An 18,566-nucleotide genomic window follows, 5' to 3' on the forward strand; every position below is an offset into this window, starting at 1 on the left:
AACTGTCTACTTCATTTCTTTAGTACTAGCCTATTCATTCATGTGTTCTGCAAAGTCCTTGCACAGCTTAGGCGAGAATGGGTGAAGAAATTATATGAACTGTCAAAGAAAAATTAAGAAATGGACTGAGTCAGTAAAAAGCAAGAACAAACTCATTTCATTAAGAACTGTCAATGATTTGCTAAGAAACCATACAGCCATGACTAAACTGTTTCTCAAGACTATACCAACCTGTGCATTTTGATTAAGAAAGGATCATATCTCTGATAGACCTACTGATGTGACAGATCACAGATTGCTCCAGTGACTGAAGATAATTTGATACCTCCACCAGAAAAAAAGAATGTTTAGTCCTTACAAGTGAGTAGAATAGTTTGTTTAATAATGCAACAGCATATAGCCCCAACTGGAACTGCTAGTCTTGCTGCAGTGAAAACAAAGATAAAAGATGTTTAGAGATCTGGTCAAGTTTTACTTACACCAGTCTAGTTTAACTTCCTTCACTGGCCCAGATCAGTCCTTTAAAAATTTTCTTCCTATATTAAAAATGCTTTCTCTCCTGAAGAGGTAATGCATCTTATAGGTGTACATGCTTTGTAAGGGGGAAATTCATATGGCTCAGACTACCTTAACATGTTTAGCTGAAAAGCAACCTGGGGTATTTATTGCTTTCTCCCCAAAAGTGCTTTCTAAAAACTATTCTAACTTTGTTTTCATTTCCATCTCTACACACCTGTGGAAACAGTTACTAAGGTAGAACTCTGTACCATTAAAGTTATGTATGTTTTCAATAAATACCTTCTTATCTGTTCTGCTTTCTATCGAAAACAGCCTCCATTTTTGTAACCCGTATTAGTAGCTTGGAATTCCAGACCTGTGGATTAAGTATGATGATCTGCTTCTTATTGCTCTCAACTACAATAATATCACAAGCCAAAAGGTGACCAACATTTAAAGAAAGCTGGAGTGATTGACTTGGCTTCTCTGTATGGTTTGAATACAGCTCCATTGAACTTAACTTTTCTATAGCAGTTTATTTTGTCCCTCTCTCCACATGCTTGGAAATGGCAAAAAATCAAATTTTTACTTAAGAATATTATGTGAAAAGGATGGCACAGTTATTTTTGTACATTTATACATTAACATGGGTAACATTTTAAATCTAAGAGATTATGGATAATTCCTCAACATATAGTCTACTGATAGCTATAGGCAGAGTAACTTTTGGTGGTTACTGGTACTTACTGCCATCTTATTTTATATTAAAATCTACAGCAACCAACAGGAACCATCCCAAAACCGAATTGCTGCTTTCAGCTCTTCTGAATTTACCTATTGCAAAGGATCCAATTATGCAGAGTGCTGCTTTAGCTATCATCCAACACAGAGTTACTAATATTTACGTATCACCAACTGGATCAGGCACTTGACACACCCTGATTTCCCCAGCACTGGAATGGCTATTTATCAGTCTGATGTTGAGTCAAACCAGACAGATTTAGTCACCCAAAGATTCTTCCAGGTTCTGGAGATCCCACCTAGACTTAGATTCTTTGTGGCAGCTCTTCACTCTCCCCTTTTGTCACCTAGCACATCAAAATGTTGTTAGAATAAAGGAAGTAAAACGTTTACTTGTTCAGAACCTCCACATTGCAGCATGTCTTATCAATCTACAGCAGCCAGGTTCACAGCTGCTTTCTGGCTATTTTGAGCAACTTTGAAGCTATTCTCATTGACACCAAGGATATGAAGATTAATGGTACAAAACCAGAAGGTGTTAAATATTTTTTTAAGGCAAACAGTAAATTTTCCAAGATAATATACAGATGAGGATCAGGACAATGGGATACAAGAGCAACAGAAGGGATGGAGGATTAACATAAGTTCTGTGGGTTCCAAAGTACAGTGTAGGAAAATGGGCTTTTTGTGGGTGGGGGCAGGGCAGGAAGACAGATACCAAACTGATGGATATCGATAACGAAATTAAACTGAATGCAGAATGTTGGGATAAAACAAACCCTATTCTTTGTAAATAAACATCAAGCTACACCTATTCAACTGCATTCTCCTTCCTCCCTCCCTCCTTCTTCAGCAAGAGGGATGATTGTTTTTTTATAAAATTTTTAGTGTTACCAGCCTTCATCTTGGTAGTGGCATTTCAAACTCGTCTATAAGTACGATGTGATAAGAAGAGTAGATGAGAATCAATTTATTTCACTGAGAGGAAAGAGATTTATTCCCTCCAGTGAAAGACTTTAAGACCTGCCTCGCAAAGGAGAGGCTCAAGGTTGCCATAAGCCAAAGAAAACACACAGCACTAGCTTTTCAAACCTTGGCTTACATTTGTGCTACTGTGCACAGAAAAAGTTCTCTAAGATGTGAAGCCATCAGGATATTTTCCAGAGGGTGAGCTCATGGGCAGCTGCTTCCACAGGCAAAACATTTTCCAGTGATATTAACTTTTCTCCATTGTTACTAAAACTAATTTCCCAGCTGGTTATATGTGGACAATACAGTATCCATTAGTGTATGGTATCATGGAAATAATAACACAGAGTAAGGAAAAGCATGGCCAAATAATCTACAATTAAATGAATCAATGGAAATTACACTGTGTAAAGGGAAGAGGTTATTTTTAAATTGGCAAAAATAACTATAATACCTAGCTCTTATAATTTTTATCATAGTGAGAGCTCAAACAAAGCAGTAACATTACTGACAATTTAAAGACAGGGAAACTGAGGTACAATACGAAAATGACCCTGAAATGCAGTAGTCAGTGCCAGCCAGATCATGAATTTTGAGTGCTCCATTCACTAGACAACTACTTCCAGGACTAAACTCAGTTGAAAAGGTATTTATGGAGAATTGCAGTGTTCAGCAGCATGCAAACATAAGTCTATATATCTGTGTCTTTTGATTCACTTTTGATTAAAGTCTTCTATTATTCTCTTCATTCAATAATCAAGGCTTCTGCGAAAGAGAAGAATAGAACTGATGCAGGTAACAAATATCGGTACTTTGGAGGTAATGGGTACTTGCTCAACAACTTGCTCTTAAGAAACATAATTCTAACCCTTATCAAATCAATGATTACACATCTTCTAGTTCTGATATATCTTGGTTCAAGTATATAGGCACTAAAAATTTCATAAACAGCTATGAGATGTGATTTGTTTTCACTAAGAAAGAATGACGTAAGACGCTATGAGTGACAATACTTGCAGTCCAGTAAATAAATCACATATATGAAGTTACGCCAGTGGGAAAAGCTGTGAAGGTATTATTTTAAACTCCAGCATCAGAAACAAAAGGCAATCTGTTTTTAAAGCACTTGCTGGGAAATCTTTGTTCAGATTTTCTGCTCTGCAACACAGATTTCTTTGACCCAGACCCAGGCAGGTTACCACTATCCTCTATTCTCCACATGTTCAGTGAGAAAGACAGCATTTCCTTCTGTAAGAAAAGCCTCATGAAACTAAGTATTATGACCATGGAGCCTTAACAATTTACAAAAGTGGGGTTTAAGTTCCTTGTAGAAAATACACAACAATGTGCAGCCTGTAAGAGGAGTAGCATTTTCTCTTAAGAATTTGGGAATTCCAATCTGTTTTGGGGTTTATGATAATTTGCAGGCACAAGGTGTAATCCAGAATTTACAGCACCTAAATTGTCTCACAACAACTGTTGCAAAACTGAAGGTGAAAAAATAAAAAAGATTACATTGAAAACTTGCAACATTCTAAATGTGTCTTCTTCTCCTCCTTTCTTTTAATGGATATAAAATTATATTGCATGATAGTAAGGCTAACAGTCCCAAAATTGACTGGCTGGAGCACACTACTACTGTATACGTTATGTATGCTTTTAGTGTGCAGCGCCCTGCTAAGAGTCTTTGCAATTCTGTAATGCAAATAAATTAGGAAGCAGCTTCTGTATGATGCTTTTGTTAGTCAGACATTCACTACTTTGCATCAAAGAATAGTTACCTGAAAGAGAAGTATTTCAGATTAGCCTGGTGACTTCACCTTGTTATTCTTACTTAACATTTTGATTAAGTAGAGTGTTAATCGTGAGTATTTGTTTAATAAATTATATTGTTACTATAACAATGACAAGCACAAACAAATGGTAGAAAGGGAGAACAAAAGTTAAATATCGCAATGAACATATTTAGTTCCCTACCTATCGTCACATACTCTTTCTAAAGATATCCACAACCCAGAAGCCCCTGAGTACATTTGTTGCAGTGAAACACGGATGTCTGAGTCTAGTACATTCAGTAGTACAAGAAGTGGTGTCTACAAGACGCACAGTAACCGGCATGCGTAGCAGAAGGAAACCTATGGAAAGTAATTATATTCCTTTTTTTGTCTCCCACAGTTGAGTAATCACAATGATTTGATAGGAAAACCAGAAGAGACAAAAATATGTTTCCAATTTCTAGTCAGCTATATTAACGAAAACCTTTTCCCACATACACTAGTGAGGTTGTAACATACTAAATCAAGCAGAGGACAAAGAGAAAGCAACTTATCAATTTACTACTAACTGGTAAAAGCCCAAATCACTGCAGTCAGCAGTCTGCAAAACCAGAGACTCCATTCTTAAGAGATTAGCTCACAGTCAGAGAAGAGCCAACACTTCTGTGGTTTCACTGGTTTCAAGAACTTTGTATTTTTTCCGTGGACTAAGGGCTGGAAAATTTTTCTGCAGAACCAAATGTGTATACTGGTTAGTCTTGGTAGGATTTGGAATACTCTAATCACAAATTATATGTGAATCTTTGCCAAGTCAACAACACGTGACTTGTAATATATGTTGCCAGCCCAGTGGCCAAGTGAATGGGATCAGTCAGAGGAAAGTAAAGATGGGATTATGACCAAATTTATCACTCCTGATGCCAGTTAGACAGAACTTAGTATCAATACCACACACACACACACACAAATGCAGAACTATAACGAAGCTGAGTCAAAAGGACAATAAACTTTTTTAATAAAAAAGATTTGTATTATTTTTATTTATACAGTTCCAAATTCCAAAATGTTCCTGAGAAATACTGATTTTTGGTATTTACAGAAAACTACTCCTTATAAAGCATCATATGCTTTTGCTGCAGTTAGTGATCTCTACCCAAGTGATTTTCCTTTTTAAATCTCATTTTAGAAAATCTCTACAATGTTAAAACAACTCCAGAAAAGGTTCAGATTCACATGTACTGGCATTACACACCTGACTCACCTGCAACATGCATCACTTTTGACTTCAACTACATGTTCCTTTTCATCATTATGCAAACTTCTCATCTTACTCACACATTGCTGAAAATTTCTTCTACCCTTGTTGCCTTGTTCATTTACTCTTGTCTCTGCTGCATTTACCCTATCCTTCCCCTTTTGCTGACTTTCTTCAGCAAATCACTTCTAACTTCTTACAACAGCGTTTTTAGGTAGGTTGCCTCGCCTTTCAGCTCCTTCCTTAAAAGTCTGTTTGCTTGCCGCAGCTATGGAGAAAATAGCTGACTTTTACTGGTGTGTCTGAGAAATAGTAAGGGACAACTGTAGTTCTTAATTAAAACAAAACCAATCTCTTCCAAATTAAGTGCATCTTAGGCTACAAGAAAATCTATTTGCATAAAGAAAATATATGCATTTTCACCATCTTTAGATGGTAATTAATTTGGGCATTGCTAAAACTAATAAGCAGTAACATAGATTGTTGGGTTCTGTTCTCCAGTAAAGGGAGGAACAGAGCTGGACATAAATTATAACGCTCTTTTCAAACAATAACTGCAATTAAAGAAAAAAAAAAGTCACAAAATTTTCTCCTTCCATTGCCATTCACTGTAAACACACTGAGATAGTCCAGGTAATTATGCATGTCTGACCTTCTCGTGATTACCCCTCTCTGGGCTGCTCTCTCAAGCCTCTCCCTGCCCCATTCTATTCCTATATTTTGTATTCACTACAGTGTTATAGCTAAACCAAAAGATGCCTGCCTTATTTTACTGCACAGCACATCTGATTTGAACATCACAAGTAAGTAACAACACGATTTTCTTTATGTGGCAAATTTAGCTTTTTTACATCAATTCTTGAACAGAAGAACAGCATGAATTTTACTTCACTGACAGCAGCAAAAAGTTAGTTTCCTACAACAATGCTCTGAATTAATATCTTCAGAGCCTACCAGCCACCTGCCTCTCCTCAGGTACTGAGATCTGACAGACAAGGAATGGTAGTAGGAAGAAAAAAAACATCAGCCAGACTTCACACCAAAGAGCTCAAGGTTATTAGTCACTATGATCACTGTACTAGTGACTAGATTTGCAGTTCTACAAGCTGCCAAATTCATGAAACCACAACTGTAACAAAAGATGGGGCTGGCTACATGCTTCCTGGACTGCTAGAACTTTCATGTGCGTCTGTAGTTTGACTTACCACAGATTCTCCAGCTATGTTCTGACTAATTTTTAAAGACCAAACCCATCAATTCTTACAGCTTTTGTCTCCTTGAAGTGTGAGCTTACTGGGAATGCTTGAAGTTCTCAGATAAGTTCCCACAGTTTCCCTTTTGCTTTTACCCAGTACAATACTAAACAGCACTGTGCTAAGAAGCAGGAGAAAATTCCCCTCCTTGTAGCATTTTCTACTCTTCATTTCCACCACTAATGTAACTACAACTAGGATTCTCTTAAACTGAGCTTACCACATACAGGGCTTATTGGTTAAAAACAATTAATTTTAAAGCATTTAAATCTAAGAAGCAGAGCATTCTATGCAGAGCAGAGCATAAGTAGCATTTTAATCTAAGAAAAGGTTAAAATTCAGCTTCGAGATACTGCACCCTTTCTAAGTTTCTCCTGCAGACACAAGCACTTCTGAAATATGACTGTACCTTCAGCAGAAGTTACAGAAAGAATCCTCTAATTAAGCAGTCAAAATGTTAAAAAGTAACCACTATGTTTGTCTTAGCTTTTTCCCCATTTGTACACCACACAGTCCTATTTAACTTGTGGACGATTTAAATAATGAGAAAAATCAGGAACCATCCACAAGATACATTAGCCTAATATAGTAAACATGCAGTTGTTTATGGCTACAGCAACAACATAGTTTTGTCCTGTATTGAAAAGTGTAGAAAACTTGCACCAAGGATTTTAATCCTGCCTCATCTTTCAGAAGTAAATTCCATTATAATTAAAGAAATGTGTGCATATCTGAGTCTGTTGGAACCATCAGTGAAGGTGGTGATAATCATTCTAATTTTTGTGTGTTTTATCTTAAGAAGTCCATTTCTGCAACCAGTGCAACAGAAAAGACGACTGAAATGACCAAATAATACTTGACCAACTTTAAACATATTACAAGAACATCTATATACTTTTTTCTTAAGCTTCATTTTTACTAATTTTTACCATTTACTTTAATAGCACTTACACAGTAAAACAGACTACCTACATCCACTACTCAAAACCATTTTAAACCAATGCAAACAGAACTGCTTAATTTGGTAGTTTCTTCAAGGTTCAGTGGCCCTAGAGAGTCCATATATTTCAACAGTGTGGAATAATTACATAGACACTCTGCACACAAAAAAACCTTCAGAAGTCAGTAAAAATTTTGGAGATGGAAAGGGTACGTGCATACCTAAATCAATGAAAGAAACTGTATCCGTCACTGATGAACTATGTTTAAAATGATTTGCCTCATTTCAAAATTACTGACCACAAAAATTCCAGAAGCAGAAACTGCCAAATTCCCTTTCTGATTTGTAAAGCAGGTTTAAAGAACCTGTTAGGACTGGCCCACACTATTACATGGTGTAAGGGTGATTTGTGATTAAACATCTGTAAAACAAAATTCACGTTACATCTGTGACATTAAAAAAAAGAGTTTTTCATTAAAATTAACATTTCTGATGCTCACTTCTTAAAGAATATCTCCATGTTGTGCTGACTTATTACTCAAGGATAAGACCTTGAAGAAACATTTCAAATGCCTTTAAGATACAACTATACTTCTTTTCTGAACTGCTCAAGCTTTGGAATAACTAGTAATTAACATTCAACAAGCAAAACTACAGATTTTTCAAGAAAATATCACTGATGCCAGCAGAGCTCACAGAAACCTTTAATGGGAAATTAACCCACTCAAAGAGTAGCAGAACCTCTGAAACCCCTCAATCTATAGATATCTACAGATACTGGCTTATGATTTAGAGAATAAGGAAAAAAAACAGAAGTCAGATGGAGACTTAAAACATGCTGAAAATATTGGTTATAATCCTTGGGTCATTGAGAAGTTATGCAGGTAAAATCAACAAAGAGAAGTTTCATATGACACTGACATTCTCTTTGATAAAAGAGTACAGAACACGCCTGGACAAATCCAGAACTCCAAAACCACCTTAGAGCTAGTATTTACAACCCAACTGAGTATTTTGTCATGTGGAATCTGGAGATAGGAGAACACCTCCATAATCCTCTGCACTGTGCTAGATAACAAAGAACGCGTGTTAAATACCTGTAGACTAAATTGTTCTCAATGCACATTTATTTATAAGTATATGAATTCTTTTCTTTCCTGGTATACTCATTTGGGATGTCAAAACAGTGGGTTAGGATCGGAATCTTTTAACAGCTCTAAAGTTAACAGTAACTTTTCAAAGTATTTACATATATTACATCTGACTTCATCTAGAGGTGATGAGGAAATATACTCTGAAATCCAGAGAAAATTCATAAAAAGTTTTAATATTTTAGTGAATAGATTGATACGTAGACTTTGTGAAATAGTAATCAGCAGTCCAAGAATGAAGTCTTAATCTCATTCTTTTATTTTTCACTTCTGAAAAAAGTCTTTTAGGGAGCACAGCAGAAATGAGATAGAAGGAACTGTATTATGTAATACTGCCACAACTGCAAGTCAGTGACAGGTTTCAGAGATATTCTCAGTAGGGAAGAATACACTGTCCTGCTTCCAAAGAAATGAAGGGACATGAAGGGAAAGAGGAGAATATCTACTAGCCATAAATCTGTTCTATCTGAAAAAGGGACCTTGGAAAGCCAGACGTTTCAAATATAGCACCATAAATTTAACAACAACCCTCAAGCAACTCTATGTAAAACAACTCTCTTCAAGGAACTTCACAAAGGATTAAAATATTTCTGAGGCAAGGATGCACTGTGAGGGGACTGACAATCCAAGCTGCCTCATCTTCATAAGTCTAACATGTAACTGTTGCATGCATTTGTTCCGAAAACCAGTCAAACGTTAAAGGACAAAAGGTTCGTGCTGGGAAAAATGCAGTAATTTAAGTTAAAAAAGAAAAAAAAGTAATGACAAAGTCTTCAACGATCATGTCAATGCCAAAGATTGGTATGGTGATACAATTGCTGATTCTAGAATTGGAAAGAAACAACATTTTAAGCCAGTAAAATGCTTCTTGTCTAATAAACAGAAGAAGCTGAAGGACCCAGCTTATTTTAATTTTGCCCACTTTCACGGTCTTCACTGTCCTGACTTCAGAAAACAACCTGATCAAACTGGCAAGGCAGAATGAAACTGATAATTGTCACCAATTTCACTGGTGGGAATGAAATCATGAACACTTAATGCTGTGAACCTTGAGCTAGTACAGCCATCCTTGCCCTTCTCTGCTCCTTTTCTTTTGCATATCTTCAGTCTAATGAGAGTGTGAAAGCTCACAATACCACAAAAGCTTTTTTCCAAAGCAGCATATAAAAGTAATGTCTATAATGAGTTTGCTGGTAAGTTACTAATATGGTAAGTAGTTAATAGAAGTGCTTTCTGGGACATGGTATCTTCAGCACAAGGGTGAAAGTCAGGGGAAGTGGAAGATGCATTTTGTGTATCTGCCAGTTTTTTTCTTTCCATTTTGTGAACATTCATCTATATGAAAGGAAAAACAATTAAGATTTCAAGCCACATGACTTTCTTCTTTCCAAGAGAGTAGTTAGAATCATCTTAAAAACATCAGGAAAAGAATTTTCCTTATATAAACCGTCACACAGGTAAAGGGAAAAGGGAAACTTTTAAAATGGAAGTTTTCCACAAATAAGTTACAAATATATGAATTACAGCTTTAATTATTTAAATTGCTTTAAAGTATTTTAATGGTAGCTGCTACAATAGGAGTTGCCAAAAAATAGCTTGACATGGAAATATGCACTAAGCACAACTAACTGCTTTCATGTCACAACTGTAAACAATGTATTTCATTAACTTTCCATCTCTTGATAGGATCGAGAACCTCTGCATATTATTTACACTTCTATTAGGGAGGCAGATGCACATTTGCATTTACCTATATTTAAATCAGAATCTCAAAACTGCTCCTTGGTGTGACTTCACTGTAATGTATTTACAGTACAGCCTCTCTCTTCATATTTTCTTGTTAAAGCAGCAAAGCTGCTTGGCAAAATCCACACTGATACTACAAACACCAAAACATTGATTGAACTAAATCCAACTAAATACTGAAGTATTTTTTTTTTTTTTAGAATGAAGAAATGTATTCATGATAAAATTTCTCAAGAAAGACATTGAAAAATTGGAGATGGTCCAGTGGATGGCCATCAAGGTGATGAGAGGATTGGAAAATGTGAAATATGAAGAAAGGTTAAAGGAGCTGGGTTTGTTCAGCATAGAGAAGAGAAGGTGCGGGGTGGATCTAATCAGTCTTCCGATACATAAAAGGTAGTTATAGAGAATTAAACATTGGAATAGGTTGCCCAGAGAATTGGCAGAATTTCCCTTGCTGGAAATAGTCAAGATTCAGCTTGACAGGGCCCTTGATAACCTAATCTATGGCCCTGCTCTCAACAGAAGGTTGAACCAGGGGGTCCAGCGATCTCCAGGTGTCCCTTCCTACCAGGACTTTTCTATGGTTCTACGACAAATGCAGCCTAAGCCTACACATCTATTATTGTAGGGCAGTTTGGGAGTACAGGAGCCATATGGACTAATTTGTTGTTGCAAGGCTATGCATGGACACAACTGGCCATGGACACTGATTTTTAACTGTGAAAAAGAGACTGCTTGAAACACTTGCTGTACTCATGACATGTAAGCAAAATTCACCTTACAAAAATGTATAGCTAAAGAAATACCTTTATTTTGGTTTAATCAACTTCAACAACCTGAATTAACAAAATAAAAATTCAAGTTGGTAGAATACACATTTAAACATTTTGTAACGCTTGTCTGGTGAACAAGACAGAATGTGTTAATAACTATTTTAGAGATAATCACCATCAACATTATATCTGAAACAGTGTTGGTTTTTTTCTGAGCAAAAAAGCACAGTATGTGTGGCATACAAGTCTGCAGTATTTTTTTGTCTTGAAGCAGCAATTTATCATATAAAGACCAAAGATTTTCTGTACTGGAATGTTTTCTAGATCATATGTCATTTCTTAATTGAATCAAACTAGCTTCTCTTCACACCAGTAAGCACACATATGCTTATTATACACACATCAAATTCTCTCTCTCCTGGTTTCAGCTACAGACAACATTACTGGAGGGCCACACTACCACTCAGGGCTTGTCTATGCCTGGAAAGTGTAGATGAACTATTTTGGAATATTTATTCTGGAATAGACATTCTATTACAGGCCCAGCATTCTTCTGGAATGATCATATCCAAACAGAGAGCTTCATTGGAATAACTGCTTCAGTAAGTTTTCAGTGTAGGAAGCATTTGTCAGAAAAAAACTTAGGGATTATTAAGGCAAATGGACTTCATAGCTTCAAAAACTGTGCGTCAACATATCATCTATACCCAGTGTAAGTCTAATATACAAATCTACCTCCATTAATCAAACATGAAAATGCAAAGAATTCAATAATGGAAATAAATGTTCCTAAAAATGATTTTTTTTCAAGAAAAACAAGAAGATATAATTGGATTCTACAAATGGTGTTATGTACTCATATGAAAAAAAAGTAAAAACTGCTGTGGCATTTGTCACCTCTGTCAGAACACAATCTAAAACTAGATTAACTATATTAAAAAACAAACAAACCCTGCAGTACTTTAACAAGGTTTTAAAAGATTGGACTCAACTCACACTCACACCAATGGCAAAATGCTTCATTTTTAAAAACTGGATAATAACAATAAGGGAAACTACATTACTATTATTATAGCATGTGCATGAGTCCAAAAGCATTTCCACTCGCAGGATACGTGCATGAGCAATAGCTTCAGCAATGGGAGACAATGAGCAACTACATTATTCTTAAACATCTCCCTTGAAAGGCATAAGTATCTTTAAAAATAACCATTCATTCTACAAAAATCAAAACAAAATGCCAGCACTGATTCATTTTCTAATTCCACCTTCTACCAAGAACATCTCCCACACTGTACTGTTTCTTTTTGCTCCCTCTATACCTAAAAAGAGAAAACTAATGATCATCAGCTCCAGAAAAAGAGAAAAAGTTCAGATCACACTTCCTTCTCAGAAGCTGTAAGACCTACTGGAGCCTTACACTGCAACCTTGAATGCCTCAACTGATTAAACATCCCTGAGAGGACATAAAAGGAGGAAAGTCACTCCCTAATCATTTAGGACTTTTAAGAAAACAACATTATGAATTTCACTTTATATTTAAGGTAGATTAGAGAGCAAACATATAGCATGCAGTTTGCAGGAAAAGTTGCTTAATAGAATGCCAACTTCTGAAATGTTATTTTACTGTTTGCAGAGAGGTGACAACCAAACAGAAGACAGTTTAATTTCAAAAAAGGTTTTTAAGGTTAGTTCTTTGTATCTACTTGGCACTGGTGAGGTCACATCTAGAATACTGCCATCTAGTCTTGGTACACCCCTGTACAAGACAGACGTCAACCTGGACAGAGGCCAGCAGAGGACCACTAGGATGGCCAGGAAGCGGGAACACTTGACACGTGAGGAAAGGCCTAGGGAAGGGGGCTTGTTTAGTCTGGAGATGAGAAAGGGCCAGAGGCCAGAAGGTAACTGCAGTTATTTACCTACCAAAAAGGAGTCGGGGTAGGAGTTGTACTGAACATAGAGCCAGACTTTTCTCAGAGATTCACAGTGACAGAACAAGAAGCAACTGATGCAAGTTGCAGCATAGGAAATTCCAACTGGAATGGAAAAAAGTCCATCATGGTGATAGTGGTCAGGCACTGAAACATTGCCCAGAAAGGCTGTGAATTTCTGTCTCTGGAGATTTTCAAAACTCAGAAGGACAAGGACATGAGTAATCTGATCTAACTCTGAAGTTAGCCCTGATTTGAGTAGAAGGTTGAACTACATTACCTCCAGAGGCCCCTTTTCCTATATAATTTTTTCCTGTTCCCTAGTAAATTGCTGATATGGCTATGCAACTGGTCTGCATACTGTACCTACTTTCATGCTGACAGAAATGTGACTAGAGAATAGCAATTGTGATAGATGTTTTAGCAGATAATGCCTTCCTAAAATAAAATGTCTGTGTTCATTATTTTAGATTCATCAGCGGATTTTGATATTACTGATCATCAAGCTTTGCTCAATATATCTTTACAGAAAAAGATTGGGCTGTTCTTCAATGTCTATCTTTACTTGTGTTACAGCTCAGGCAATAGCTGTAGACTGCATGCCTCTATCTGAATCAAACTCTATAGTACAATGCCACATAGCACAACGGTACCCTTTCTGCACAACATGTGACCGAGGCCACCACGGCAGCAGTGTGAAGACACGGTCTACAACATGCAGGTAACAGTTTCATCTCAGTAGTCCCACCTATCGAATATTTCAGTACAAGGTATGGGCAACACTTGACCTGTAAATATAAATTTAAATAAATAAAAAACATTGATCTCAGTAGCAGGAATGCTTTGCTTTGGCTGCACAGCAAATAGTATGGTTCCCTAAACATAAAATGAAATGATGGGTTATTTGCTTTCTTAAATGTCCATATGGCCAGGTTAAATTCTTTCCAGAAAATTAATGTGCAACCAGCAATGCTAATTCTACCTGCAGATTCCAAGATTTACCCAGGCATATTGATATATGATTTTGGTTTAGGCAACTCCAGATTTTTTGGAAAGTATTCTCAGTATAAAAGTCAGAGCTGGCTGTGGATAAAACATGCTTAAAATTAAAGTGCTGATCATTCTGTCCTTATTTCAGAAATTTCTGTGAAGTTTGTGTTAATGAAATACACAAGAAGGCAAGCAAGAAACCAGTCTAAAGAAAAAACCCCTAACTTTCTTCATTTATCTTTTTATGCCCTTTGTCCTGTGTGCACACACACTGTGAATAATCTCTCTGTTCCCCTCTTCCATCTAGTGAATGATAGTACTATATACACTTTTCTTCTTTTCAGATGTTCATGGCATCTATCTGCTTAGCCCTGTATTTCCTGTAGAAGATACTGCATTTCAATTCTTTATACAGCTGCAAGTATAAAAGTTCATGGGGACTTCGAATAAAGCTAGGCAGGAAAAATTTAAACCTGGAGATGCTCCTGAAGGAACAAAAATGCCTAATCAGTTCACATCTACTCTAAATGATTTATTTTCCTTTACTCTCTATACCAGTTAAGAGTTCAGATTTGTCAGGAAGAACACCTTTTCCCATGAAGCTGGCAAAAATATATTACAAAATATAAATTTTGCAATAGTGATTCATTTTAGTATTTTTAAATATTTGCTTCCTCTCCCTACTGGAGAATTAGCCTGCCAGTCAATATACTGAACTACTGGACTGGATAACTCTCACAGCAGTCCCTGCAGTGCTTCACCTCTTTTACAGAAGGATCAGTGACATATTGGGTCTTGACAATCCTCCCCACAAAAGGGAGATCTGTAGGGAGTTCTGTCTTCAATTTTCTTCCCCCTAAAAGCACAGAGAGCATGCTACAGCAATTCAGTATCCTCTCTGCTCCAAACCCTTTCAACCTACCACTAGCCCTAGGCTAAGGTCACATCATACTTCAGAAACAGTTTGGTTATCTGTACTAGTATAAAAACTGGAGGAGTATTATATTAATCCCACAAAATGAAACTGAAAGAAAAAGAATTCTTTCAAACGTTAGTCATCCATATTTGATTGCCAACAAATGCCAACAGCGTGTGCCTTCAGACTCATGACAGTTTCACCTACCTTGTTATCCAGTGTCAGAAAGCAGAGAATGCTTAGAGAAAGAATATAAGAAAAAAGCAAAGTTGCAATAGTATTTTTCCAGATTTAGCTTCCTGTGGCCAGTAATCTGTGGTTTAGGGGCTTCCTGAGATAGATCTTGTACAAAGATTTTTGTGCTTAATTTTATCGTATTTCTTCTTGACAACATTTCTTCTCTGAATTTGTCTGTCCACTTTTTCCTGATACTCATCACACATTTTTCAGTTTTTGTTTTCACAACATCCTGTGGCAATGAATTCTGCAATTCAACTATGCGCTGTTTGAAAAAGTAATTAGTTCCATTGATTTCTTAATGTCTGCCTTTTTAAGGCTGGTACATTCTTATCTATTGTGCATAGCCTGGAGCTTCTGGATCACTCGATCCAAGGTTAATTTCTATGACCCACTGTTTTACAGTATTATCACTAATCACAAAAGCCAAGTCTAACATTAGATCACTCCTTGCCGATTGAATTACTCTGGTGAAAAAATCTGTCAGCTTTCACAGCCAGAAATAACAAGGGCCTGCCACTATTAGTAGGATCTGTTATCCTCTAATCATGGATATTTAAATGTAAGCTGATCTATGAGATTCTCAGTATTGAAAAGCCAACACAATTATGAAACAGTTTGAAAATCATGTCATTCAGCATAAAGCCTTTAACAAAAGCAATGAATTCCACTTCATAGTATCGCAAATCCAAGGAAAGGCCATTCCCACTTTGTCCAAGCAAAAGGCCTGCACAAAGGCTAATCCCATTTTTCTCTTCTACCCTTCCTAGTGCTCTACCAAACAATCAGATATTCTGTTCACACTTGGCACCTCCATGTAAAAACTCTCTGCCTTCTGCCAAGTGGGTGCAACTTTATTTTTCCCAAAAGACAAACTGTAACAGATTGAACAAATAAAAAGACTTTGTCATAAACAGTTTTGAATCACCCATACATAGAAACATTTCCAGGAACAGGGTATTTAGACTGTTGCAGGAAAAAAAACAAAGCACTCAGCACTCAATCAAAAGGTTTATCTGTGCACTAATGTGTTTTTTTCATATTCAGAAGAGAGGCTAGTCCAAGAAACATGGTTTAGCTACTTCTGATCTTTCAAATCTTTTTTCTTACATCATGTTTTTTTTATGAGAGCATTAATGAATTAAAAACACACCACAAGAGAAGTCTTTGTTTAGCCCAATTCATGCAGTTAAATGCCTAAGCATTTAATTGCACTTATTTAAGTGCCATAAAACCAATGGAGCCCAAGTATGTTAAAGAGCTTAAAAGTGCTTAAGAATGAACTCTATCCTTGGGAAATCTTTTATTTTCAAAATTATGCTCTGGGGCATAACAGTAAGTTAGAAACACAAATTTTTCTATAAAAGCAAAGGACCTGAAAATGTTCATTTTTAGATGAAAATGAAATAGTCAACTCAAGTAGTAATCCAGGCAAAGAACTGCCTGCACAGCTCTGCAAATAGCTGTGAATTTAAGGAATTGACCACCTCAACATCTTGGCAAACAGTCTTGGCAGACACCTCCCTTCACTCCTCCCGCTCCCTGCTTCCCTCCCTCGGGAAGCTCTGTGTATTTGCGGGCCGAAAAGGTACCTGGGAAATGAGGGGGTGGGAATTGTTGGCAAGTTGGAAGAAAACCTGATGGGCCTGTCTGCTAACTCAGTCAAAAATGAACAGAACTATCACATTCTGGTTCAATTAAATCAGCATTCCCTCCCTGCCCCCAGTATAAAACTACTGCATTGGAAACAGCTATAATCTCAAGTATCCAGATTACCCTATTTACCAATGCTGAAACAACCCTTCAGGCCCTGGTTTTGTGTCCTCTTTAGCCATAAAAATGAGTAAGTTTTCAAATTAAATTAAACTATAATACTCATATAATGATAATAATTTAGGAGAGGTGCTAATATTCCCTGCAGGAATACCAGACCATACACTGAAGGTACAAGAAACATAGACCCTGAGGCACACTGAATTGCTAGTGCAGTAGATTTAGAAGAGTTTTTTTCCTGACATGGTAGACACTCATTTTTACAATGCAAATAATTTATTAACTATTATTAGAATGGTTACTACTTGTCCACATTTTAGCTTGAACAGAAACACATTTTTTGTTTTAACTCAGTATCTTTAAAAGTCCTTAACTGTCCTTTGATTATTCAAAGTGTTCTCATATTGGTTTTCTCAGTTTCTTCAAACCTCAAAGATCTTTTATAACTCTACTCAAAAGACTATGAACAAATTAATTACTTGAATGTGATGTGAGCCTTCTAATGATGGCTATGATATACAGTGAAAGCAAAGTAATAGTTTAGTTTGCTCAACTATTGATTAAAAGGTAGCTTAAAAATGAATGTTTTTATATCAAACATTGTGAAGTTTCACTTTTACTTTTGAAAATTTCTTTGCAAGATTCCTAACATCTTATAAGTACATCTTAAAGATGAATTTTAAATTAATTTAAAAAATCCTTTTAAAAATAGAGGGGATACTAATGACCAGAAATATTCTACACATAGTAAGTTCTGTAATAGCATATTTTTAGAAAGGTCTAGGGCAGTAAGAATTCATAGCAAACGAATGAAAAACATGCTTTAGATGACTAACCAACATGAGTAGCACAGAAGTGTTATAAAATGCACTGGGGTTCAGCCAAATTATAGATTGTTGATCTGTGTTAAGATTATTTTAGGAACTGGCTTGAATTTGGGCAATTTTACTTTCCTTTTTTCCTGGGAACATGATGGAATCTTAAAAATTGTTAATTGCTGTTTCCTGATAGAAATTACCAAGGAAGTGGTAAAAATGGAGAGTATCGGCACTACTCTGAATAAAGCAGCCTTATTTTATTTCTTTTAACATTAAAAAAGAGGACCAGTTAGTAAAAACTATTAGAGACTGCTTTACACTATATGATGAAAAATACTCCATCTTCTACACATCAGCAAATGTATTGTGAAAACTCTATTAAGCAGGGACCTCCCCCATTTCGGAGATGAATCCTATGAAGTAATACATTCTAACATCCCATTTGATTTAAAAAAAACCCCAAACCACATTCCTCAAAGTTTCCAGAATTTCTTCCTAACTCTAAGAACAGTATTACAAATAACAGATAAATAGCCTTTGTTTTGGACTATCATTAGTTATTTAATAAGTAGCTGCAACACAACAACAAAACTTTTTAGTTGGGTCTAGTTTTTACATGTTTTAAGTACTATGAAAAAGAGCTCATGACTCATGTTTATGAGAAGTTTCAGTTACAGAAACCAATTAAAAAAACTGCACATAACTACAGTAAATATATTACATAATACCAAGAGTGAAATCCTGGTCTTAAAAAAAAAAAAAAAAAAAAAAAGCTGCTCTACAAATTACTGTAG

At 36.1% G+C, this 18,566-nt stretch overlaps 1 protein-coding gene across 1 annotated transcript in view; it reads right to left on the minus strand.

Moving 5' to 3' along the window:
- Nucleotides 1–18,566, minus strand: part of RALGPS1 (Ral GEF with PH domain and SH3 binding motif 1) — a 137,683-nt gene that overhangs the window by 49,989 nt on the left and 69,128 nt on the right. The window lies entirely within an intron of this gene.

Source organism: Apteryx mantelli, chromosome 21 (genome assembly GCF_036417845.1).
Source record: "Apteryx mantelli isolate bAptMan1 chromosome 21, bAptMan1.hap1, whole genome shotgun sequence".
Lineage (NCBI taxonomy): Eukaryota > Metazoa > Chordata > Aves > Apterygiformes > Apterygidae > Apteryx > Apteryx mantelli.